The following is a 10,857-nucleotide window of genomic DNA, read 5'->3' as shown; positions in this document are numbered from 1 at the left end:
GGCGGGACCCTGGGAAGCCGCATGCCTCCATGCTCTCACTAAGTAGAACCAGGGCTCTGCTGATTGAATATACATGAACTATAAAGAGGCCCCAAATGAGGAGACCATTTTGGGCCCTATAATCTGAGGTGAGTCCTTTGCAGTCTCTGGATGATGCTGGAAATTGTGGCGTTGTTCTATAATGCAAAAGGGAAAGAGGTTTTATTCCCACAAGTCTGAGCTTTTTGAAATGGGAATTGTTCTATTTTGTTCTTACTTTCCAGAGATAAAACCAAAGCCTTTTTATTTATGCTGCACAAGCTCAATACTTTATTTGCCCTTCACCATTTTTTTGCAAGTAAATTTCTTTCTCCCTGCAGTTCCCCCGCAACCGGTTGGCCTGTGATTCTCGCAGTGTCTCATTTCCCCTGGGAGTGTGTTCCTCCTTCCTCCTTGTTAGCCAGGCCTGGGGAAGGACGGCATCCATCACTGCTGGTCTCATTGCAATGCCCCTGCTGAAACCCCCGCAGGCGCGGCTGCACCTCAAGCCCGGCGGGGCGAGGGCGCTGAGCTGCAGACAGCGCCACCTAGCGTCCGAGAGCCACGGCGCGCCTGCTGTGCGCATCTCTGGGCGAGACTGCAATGGAAAAAAATAGGGCTTCGTAAATCACCATCTCATTTTGTTCCTAGAGCTCTTTGTGTATCTGAAAGCTATGTTGAAATTTGCAGGCAGTAGCAAACTATGAATTAAAGAGAATTAATAAATGTATGCCTGTATATTGATATGTTCAACAGAACCCTATGAAATTACCATTTAGACATCAAAAAATGGATCAACCTAATATTTGTATAGAGGAACTGGAGAAACAAAGGATATATATATTCTCATTCCAGGGAAATTCTGATCATGTGTGAGATTTTTGTTGCTGTTGCTTGTTTTGTTTTGATTTTTTGAGACCGAGTCTCACTCTGTGGCCCAGGCTGGAGTGCAGTGGCCTGATCTCGACTCACTGCAACCTCCGCCTCCCGGGTTCAAGTGATGCTCCTGCCTCAGCCTCCCAAGTAGCTGAGATTACAGGTGTCCGCCACCACATCTGGCTAATTTTTGTATTTTTGGTAGAGACAGGGTTTCACCATGTTGGCCAGGCTGGTATTGAACTCTTGACCTCAAGTAATCCGTCTGCCTCCACCTCCCAACCCAAAGTTCTGGGATTACAGACGTGACCCACTGCATCCGGCCTGATAAAGTGTTTAAGAATAAGTAACAGGGTTAAGCAATCTGGCTCCTGAACTTCATAATAAAGCTATTTATTTATTTATTTATTTATTTATTTATTTATTTTTGGCAACGTGTTTGTTGTTTTTCATAAATGTGGGACTCCTACTTCCGGTCGCTGCCTCACCTCTGCTTCTCCTTCACTGGCCAGGTGCAGACCGGAAGGAGAAAGATACTCCACGTCCCACGTGGCCCATTGGTTCCCAAGCCATCTCCTGACCTCAATTCCGGACTCTCCGAAGGAAGACCATGATTGGCTGCTCCTGCCCAATGGGGAGCATCCCTCCAGGTCACATGTCAATGCTGGGTCAATCAGCTGAGGCCAGGAAGGGCCGTCGCTCACCTGCTTTTCTCCCCTCCCTCCCTGCCACCAGCCCAGCCCAGGTTCCTGCATTCCGCATTGCCTTTGCGTGGGATGATCCCCGGCCTGTCCTCTCAGTGCTATCTCCTTCCGGAAGCCTTTCCGGATCCCGCCACGGAATGTTGGATGTCCCCCCCCACCCACCCACACAGTCTATGCCACGAATTCTGTCTTCTGTCTTCGCAGTGTTTGCCCTGCAAGCTGGGCCCCTCTGGCCTGCTATGTCCCTGTGCCCTGGGTGTCTAGGCTCACCCACGGTGTTGATAATGAAGATAACTGCTGCAGACAGGGCACTTGTCCTTGTCCCATGACTGGAGAGCAGCATAGATTTGAACGGACACTTCCCCAGAGAAGATATATAGATGGCAAATATGCACATGCAAAGGCTTCAGCCACCAGAGAAATGCAAATTAAAGCCACTGGTGAGACACACTGCACGCCTATTAGAATAAATGGGAATAGAAAAAAAAAAAAGACAGCCAAAACAAAACAATAAACTGGCAATACCAAGTGCTGAGGAGGAATTGGAGCAACTGGAACTCTCCTGCGTTACTGGTGGGAATGCAAAATGCAGCAGCCACTATGGAAAACAGTCTGGGAGCTTCCTATGAGTTGAAGCCTACAGTTGCCACATGACCCCACAATCCTACTCTTAGGTCTTTATCTAACAGAAACAAAATAAATGTCTGTACAATAGACATGTATTGATAACAGCCCCTAGTCCTATTTGTAATCACCAAATACTGGCAACAATCCAAGTGTCCCTTAGCAAGAAAAACAATAACAACAGCAAACCACTGAAGCATTTAACAACTTGCAGAACTGCACCCTAAAAGGGTAAATTTTACTGACCGTAAGTGGTATTTTCATTTTTAAAATCCCTTTTAGGGCTTTTTCTGTATTGTCAAATTCCATGATGCCTGTCTGCCCCAACTGGTAAAACAGCAGCACATTTCTAGAATGTTCTTCCTCTCCCAGCCCTGCTCCCATTCCCCATGCTGTGAAGGAGTCTCCATGCCTAGGGTTAGGTTGACCAAATGGTGGCTCCCCTGCTTCTGAGCAAGGTATATCCAAGGTCAAGTCCACAGGCTAGTTTGGAATCTCCACCAGGCCCAGTCCCCACACACTTGGCACCTGCTGAGCAAAGGGCATGTTGAGTGTCCACTCTGAGCTCAGCACACCTCCGGGGGCTGGCAGGAGAATTCCCTAGACAGAGAAGGCAAACTGCATCAACATTCCAGCAACAGACCTCCTGCCTAGTAAAACCACAACAGTGCACAAATAAACATTGCTATACACTCTTGAGAACTTGCTGCCAGCCAGGCAGGGGATAAGCACTGTGAAGAGCCCCTCATCCAATGTTCACCACAACCCTTATTGTCCCCATTATGTGGGACAGAAAACTAACATGGGGTTTTCAGTTACTGCTGGAGGGTGACCTGCTGACATTCGGGCTTGGCGCTGGCACTGCCAGAGTAAGTGTGTGAGCCCCCAGGCACACTGACAAACCTGCTATGGGCTTAATGTACTCCCCTGAAATTCATGTGCTTACACCCTAACCTCCATCATGATAGTATTCAGACATGGGGGCTTGGGAAGGAAATCAAGGTAGTTGAGGTCATGAGGGTGGGGCCCCCATGATGGGCTCTGTGACCTTAAAAGAAAAGAAAAAAGAGACGTCTCTCCACGCACACCTATTGAGAAAGGCCGTGTGAGGACACAGCAAGAAGGCTGCTGTCTGCAAGCCAGGAAGAGAGCCCTCACCAGGAACCATGCTGGCTGGAACCTCAGTCTTGGACTTTTCAGTCTCCGGAACTCTGAGTTATTTCTCAGAGTTGCATGTATCAAACTCTACTCCTCACCAGCTGCCTGCAACAGATATTTCTTTTTAAAATGGAGTGAAGCCACCTTATCCCTGTATACTTGGCACCTGCCATGCCTCCCTTGGTTCCCGTTCTGGTTCTTAGTCTCACACTGTGGTGGGCTTCATTGAGACACTGAGACTCACTTTCATCCCTAGTGCCCTGCTGGCCTCTGACGACATCTCCCTTTCTTACTCCAAAAGTCTTCCAGGTGTGTTCAGAAGAGGGTGTGTGGCCCCAAGACAACTCCTCCACCAAGAAAGGCTGATCTTCAGGAGATCTCTTCAAGGGAGGCTGGGCCTGGGGGGCAGGCAGCAAACCCAGGCTGAACCATGTTAACACACTTTGACCCAGGGCAACTCAAACTGCACCAGTTCAGCCCAGGCCCAACCCAAGCTAAACCAGGTCAACAGGGGTCAACCCAGGTCAACTTAAGCTAAACTAGGTCAACAGAAGTCAACCTAAGCCAAAGCAGGTCAATACAAGTCAACCCTGGCTAACCCAGGCCAATCCAGGCCAAACCATGTCGATCCATCTTGGCTGGGCTTCAGCAGCATTCACCTTGACTAGGTGAATGGGGTAGCTGCATCTCACAGAACTGAGGAAGCCAGAGGTACAGCCCAGGGCTTTTGAATGCTTTGAAAGGCATGCCACTCCCAATTAAACACTGCCCATTAAAGGGTCTAACAGGGATCAGCGTCCAGGAGTTGCCAAAAAGGCTCTGCCAGGCTCACCCCAACAGCCCAGGCTCATACCAACAGCCCAGGAACACCCCAACAGCCCAGGCTCATACCAACAGCCCAGGAACACCCCAACAGCCCAGGCTCACTCCAACAGCCCAGGCTCACTCCAACAGCCCAGGCACATTCCAACAGCCCAGGCTCACTCCAACAGCCCAGGCTCATACCAACAGCCCAGGAACACTCCAACAGCCCAGGCTCACTCCAACAGCCCAGGCACATTCCAACAGCCCAGGAACACCCCAACAGCCCAGGCTCATACCAACAGCCCAGGAACACTCCAACAACCCAGGCTCACTCCAACAGCCCAGACACATCCCAACAGCCCAGGAACACCCCAACAGCCCAGGCACATCCCAACAGTCCGGGCTCACCTCAACTGTCCAGGAACACCCCAACAGCCCAGACTCACCCCAACAGCCCAGGCACATCCCAACAGCCTAGGAACACCCCTCAACAGTCCAGGCTCACCCCAACAGTCCAGGAACACTCCAACAGCCTAGGAACACCCCTCAACAGTCCAGGCTCACCCCAACAGTCCAGGAACACTCCAACTGCCCAGGAATACCCCAACAGCTCAGGCACATCCCAACGGCACAGGCTCACTCCAACAGCCCAGGCACACCCCAACAGCCCAGGCCCACCCCAATAGTACAGCTCACCCCAACTGCCTAGGAACACCCCAACAGCCCGGGAACACTCCAACAGTCCAGGAACACCCCAACAGCTGGATCATTTGACAGCACATTGTGCTGCTGGATCATTATGCTGCCAGCGACTTGACATCACTTTCAAAGCACCGCTTCATTTCAATAATTATAAAGCTTCCTGGCCTCTGAAAAATAAGTGTGAAGCCTCTCCACATGCAGGCAGAGCCAGGGAGGGGAGCAGTGTCAGAGCTTGGCCTCGCCCTCCTGCACGGCTTCTGTTCTCCCTAATTTGGGTTTGCCCAGAGCGACAGAAAATCCAGAGGCTGCGGATACGTTACTCACTTGCAACTCCCGTCAATCATGATGAGGTTTTACATTATTGGATATGAGTTTGGGGTGAATTATTCAGGTTTCATATTTTGATGAATGGGGAAAAATGCCTGTAGAGAACACAGAATCCTGTGCATGTGTGAGTGTGTGAGTGTGCACATGAGTGTGTGCATGCCTGTAGAGAACACAGAATCCTGTGCATGTGTGAGTGTGTGCATGAGTGTGCATGTGAGTGCATGCAGGTGTGTGCATGAGTGTGTGTGCATGTGTGAGTGTGCCCATGAGTATGTATGCCTGAGCGTGTGAGTGCACATGAGTGTGTATGCATGACTGTGTGTGTGTGCACATGAGTGTGTGTGTGTGTGCTCATGAGTGTGTGAGGGTGTGTATGTGTGTGTGTCACGAGTGTGTCATGAGTGTGTGTGCATGTGTGCATGTGCGTGTGTGTGCATGAGTGTGTGCATGAGTATGTGGGTGCATGAGGGTGTGTGGTTGAGTGTGTACATGAGTGTGTGAGTGTGTGCATGAGTGTGTGTGTGCATTTCACGGAAACAAGTGTCACCATTAGCAATCCCCACTAATACCGTCCTGTGAAGAATTTTCTGCAAATCTCTTGCGCATGGCGAGTAAAGGGGTGGGTGCTCCCCTTGAGAGACGTGGCCCATCTCTCGGAGAGTCGTTTGTCTTTCAGTAAACAGCAGTAACAGCATTATGATACCCGCTGCTCTAGTTGTGAAACGATTACTTTACAAAGTTTTCAGGGAAAATCTGTGTGCTGTCATGTATTGTACAAACAAGGATATGCCATTCATTCTGTCATGGAAAAATACCTGCTATTGCACTGCCTGGGAAACAGATTTTCAATAATAAAGAAGACCTCGGGGCCCCCCAAATCTCACGGCGTTTCCCGGTTGCTATGGACCAACATCGGAGCACCCTTTCTAACTGCCTGATGGAAACGGAAGCAGTGGCTTTGTGGTTATTTTCAGGCGAGAGCTGAGTATCACCAGACTGCTCCATTATCACCTCTGATAAATTGGGAGACTAGCCGGGTGACACTGCGTCTCCACTGTCCCTCCCATCTGTAAATAAGGGATGGCCTCCTTGCTCCGTGACAGCTGACCTTGGCAAGAAGACTGGGCATCTCAGGCCTTCAAAAACACTGTTGTGGAGGGATGTGATTTTGTTTCACAACCTTTCCTTCCTTCCAGATTTATGTATTCGCTAATCACCTGTTCAAGACACTTGCCTTTTCTACCTATTTAGATAGTCTGAGCCTGTGCCTGGGTCAATTGGCTACGCACCGCAGTTGGTGAGAAACCGGCTGCACTTGAAAGCTGATCTCTGGTCTCCAAGCTTAGCTGGCTTTAATGGTGTTATTACTACACCTCCTCCACCTCATATTATTAATTTCATTTATAGCAGAACCAATAACTCATCCATTCAAGGCAGTTTGTCATGCATACCTGTAAATAGATTGAAAGTTTGCTGAAGCATGCTGGGTAAACACGACTGCAGCGTCTGCTCGTCTCCTGGAAGCGTGCCAAGTTCTTTAGATTCGGGCGATATTTTTTATAATGCATATGAGTTTATGCTACAAAGGCAACCTCGCCACCTCAGCCCCCGCCGCCGTCACCCCTGAAATTCCATTTAGTTTCAATTTTACTGCTCCAGCCCGGCTCTGTTTGAGCTGCACCCTGTGAAGGTGAAATGTCACCGCCATGATTTTTGTATTGATTTAGAAGAGTCGCCTCGGTGTGCACCGGCTCCTGCGGGTTTCTGTTCAGTGACCTGAGCTGAAAGTACTTCACTGTGTGCAAGGTGAGCAAAGGGAGAAGACACTACCCGGGAGGAGGAGCCCACAGCAGCAGGGGAAGGGCCCTGCAGGGCACAGGGAGGCAGGGTGAGCTCCCACCCACACTGCTCCCACAGGGAGTCTGGAGTCACCAAGAAGGGTTCTCGGTGCAGCCAATGTGGGTAATTAAAGGGGTTTTGCATGTTTGGAGCAGAACCTATGCTTAGAACAGAAAATTTCTTTTTATTTGAAGGCTCCATCTAAAGGAAAGTAAAATGGATGCCTAGGAGTATTACAGATATATGTAGCTTTTGACACCAGCTCTATTTCCCAAAGTCACGAATGCCATAGTGCAAACTCAGGAGTTCCCTGGGCTGTTAGGGAGGGACCCCAGACCTTGTGCTGAGAGCCACAGCTTAGTGTCGCTGTCTCATGGATGCAGTGGTTTTGGCCTTCCCCAGACCTTGTGCTGAGAGCCACAGCTTAGTGTTGCTGTCTCATGGATGCAGTGGTTTTGGCCTTCCCAGCATCTGCCACCGCTGCCTTCTTATAACAGATCCTCAATTTTCAGTGGGAGATTTCACCCTCATCAGTGAGATTTGAGTTGACCGACTCCACCCCGACCTCCAGTTGTGGCTGAGACCTGGCCAATCAGAGCATCCAGTCATCCTGGCATAGTGTCAGGCTCAGAGAGAGCTACAGTAACCGGGTTAGTCCAATGAGACCTTTTCGCCAAAATAATTAAATATGTTCAGCTCCCTGCTGCTGGGGTTGCTGAGAAGGTAGGTATACCTTAGAGCCACTGATGGCATTCTTGCTACTAGAAGGAGAAACTTCATTCAAAATGAAGCTAATGTGAGCAAATAGAAAAGGAGACAAAGCCCACAGGTCAGGAAAAATCTCTTGAGCACCTGGATCCAGCCATGCCTGAATTCAGCCTCATCTGTCTCGGCTTTTGAGCTACCTAAGTCAACATATATATTTAAAAATCGTAAGCTAGTGTGAATCGGGATTCACTCTTTTCTGGCTGAAAAAAAGATCCCGTTGATACAAAGGAGAGCCCAAATACCAAGATCAGGAGCTTCGCCCATCCTCCTGACAACTGTCAAGCTTTCCTTATGACCACAAAAGTCCGACTCTAAATTCCTGGTAGATTTTGGATTTCTCCAAGTGCTGTCCTTTGTAAAATCAATCTCTCAAGGTATTTGAGTGCAAAGTGATCCGATTATTTGGAGGAAATGTACTTTTTTTTTTTTTTTTTTTTAGACAGAGTCTCCCTCTGTCACCTAGGCTGGAGTGCAGTAGCACAATCTTGGCTCACCGCAGCCTCCGCCTTCTGGGTTCAAGTGATTCTCCTGCCTCAGCCTCTTGAGTAGCTCAGATTACAAGCATGCACCACCATGCGCGGCTAATTTTTGTATTTTTATTAGAGATGGGGGTTTGCCATGTTGACCAGGCTGGTCTCAAACTCCTGGCCTCAAGTGATCTGCCCACCTCAGCCTCCCAAAGTGCTGGGATTACAGGCATGAGGCACCATGCCCGCCAAAATATACCATTTTAAAATAAAAAGGGAACGGCTTTTCCTCCCGGCGTTTTCTCTGCACCTGGTGTCACTATTCCTCCAGCGTTTCCAGCCTCCCCTCCACCCTCTTCTCCCTGCTTTGGAGGCAGCTGGCTCTTCCTCCAGCCCACAGATGAGTCTTGACTCCCAGCTATCCAGCTCATGCCCTTGGATTCAGAGAAGAGGTGGACAGCCAAATCCTTTACCCAGGGGCTGCCACTGGCTCCCCTCTAGCAGTGGCCTTAGATAATGTGTGTGAATACACTTGATTCAAGCTGAACTATTAATTATACTGTATTTTACATACCAGAGTCAATGGCATTTTGAACACAACAGGAAAATCTATGTAAATGAATATGCACCATTGTGTAAAAGGCTATGCAAATACACGCCCCTGGAGGTGGCTATGCTGCCATTGAATTTTCCAACATAGGGGGCCTGTGTCCTGACTTTGGTTTAGACCTCAGAAAAACAGTTCACAACTCAGAAAATACTTGGGTTTCTGATTGCAGCGAGGATGCTGGCTGGGTTGGTGCCCCCTTGCTTCCCTTTGAATGGAAGCTTTTCTTGCTTCAGAAGATGCTGGGAGGTAAAATGTTCGATTTCAGTTGTATGGTTTGAAAACGAGAACTGGATTTTCATTCTACATAAATGTGGCTAAAACTTTCTGTGTGCCCTCTGCCCAAATGCTCTACTTGGAGTGACTTCCCTCTGCTAATTTTGGGCTTGATTTATTCTTCCTTTTCTAGTTCCTTGAGGTCTAACATTGGGTTGTTAATTTGAGAGTTTCTTCTTTTTCAATGTAGGCATGCATCGCTATAAACCTCCCTCTTAGCATTGCTTTTGCTGTACTCTGTAAGTTTTGTTGCGTAGGGTTTTCGTTTGTCTCAGGATCCCCCTTTGGATCTGTCCTTTGGCTCATTGGCTGTTCCAGGGTGGGAGGTTTAATTTCCACATCTCTGTGAGTTTCCCGGTATTGATTTCTGATTTCGTTCCATAGTGACTGGAAAAAATACTTGGTGTGATCTCAGTGTTCTTCAATTAGTTAAGACTTGTTTGGTGATGTCATCTGTGACTTGTCCTGGAGAATGCTCCCTATGTGCTTGAGGGAGGACATATTTGCAGCCCCGTGTTCACTGCAGGAAAATCCACAATAGCCACCATATGGAAAGAGCCTAAGTGTCCCTCAAGGGAGGAATAAAGGAAGTGCACTCTATTCATACACTGGAATACTATTCAGCCTATAAAAAGAAAGAAGTCCTGCCATACGCAGCAACATCGATGAACCTGGAGAACATGACACTCATGAAAGACGGCAGTCACCAAAGGACAAATACCACGATTCCAGTTATAGGAGGTTCCTAGGTAAGGCGATTTCACAGAGACAAAAAGTAGAATGGTGGTTTCCAGGGGCTTGGGAAGGGAAAATGTGAACTGCCGTTCAGTGGGATGATGTTCTGGTTACATGGCATGACTAAGATCAAGGATCTGTTGCACGACATTGTGTCTACACTAAACAATGCTGTATCGTTGTGTCTACACTAAACAATGCTGTATTGTTGTGTCTATGCTAAACAATGCTGTCTTGTACACTGAAAAGTTTAAGAGTGTAAGTCTCCTGTTAAGTGTACTCACCACTAAATAGAAAAAGTAAATAAACAAATTTGTATTTATTTTTTAAGAGATTATTTTAGAAGTAGGGAGAGAGAAGGTGGAGAAGCCAACAAGAGTGGGTTACTGAGCTGGTCCCTGATGGGGCACCCGGGGCTGGGGCAGGGGCTGGTCTCTCAGAACCAGGGAAACACACTCAGAAAAAGGCCTTTCCCTGTTCATTTTGAATAGCACAGTTCTTCCATTCCCATCAAATCACTCTGATAACCTGAGAGATTGGTTTTACAAAGGACAGGAACCTGGGAGGGCACATTCGTCAACTCTAACCACTGCTGATTGCCCCCAGGGGATTACCAGTATGCCTCCCCACACACACAGGCACACTCTCTCTCTCATTCTCTCTCAGCTCAGCCTGCACACATCTGAGGAGGCCCTGAAGCCAGAAGACATGACCAGGACTGAGAGGGGCAGCCAGTAGCTTGCGTGGGAGCAGCCCTGACATCAGCGGTGGACCTAGGCAATGCATCATGGGACACCAAAGTGTCCACTGTAACATGAAGAAGCCCTCCTTGACCATCCATTCATGGGACCCCAGTGTGTCCACTGTGACACAGAGAAGCCCTCCTTGACCATCCATTCTGAACTGACCTCTGCATTTTCCCTGCCCTTTGGGGACACTAGGGATGTGACTT

General features: G+C 48.6%; 1 long non-coding RNA gene across 2 annotated transcripts; it reads right to left on the bottom strand.

Annotated features, from left to right (window-relative positions):
- Nucleotides 1–322: 322 nt before the first annotated feature.
- On the bottom strand, nt 323–4,472 carry LOC108541632 (uncharacterized). 2 transcript variants are annotated; one of them, XR_001889005.1, is made up of 3 exons: nt 4,386–4,472; nt 3,625–3,778; nt 323–616 (listed from the first exon to the last, which is right to left on the bottom strand). It is a non-coding gene; the product is annotated as an uncharacterized LOC108541632 (long non-coding RNA). The 2 variants fall into 2 exon arrangements; XR_001889004.1 differs by lacking the exon at nt 4,386–4,472 and adding an exon at nt 4,272–4,339.
- Between the last annotated feature and the right edge of the window lie 6,385 nt (nt 4,473–10,857).

Source organism: Rhinopithecus bieti, unplaced genomic scaffold (assembly GCF_001698545.2).
Source record: "Rhinopithecus bieti isolate Rb0 unplaced genomic scaffold, ASM169854v2 scaffold_20477, whole genome shotgun sequence".
Taxonomy (NCBI): domain Eukaryota; kingdom Metazoa; phylum Chordata; class Mammalia; order Primates; family Cercopithecidae; genus Rhinopithecus; species Rhinopithecus bieti.
This window is presented reverse-complemented; position numbering and strand designations above follow the sequence as displayed.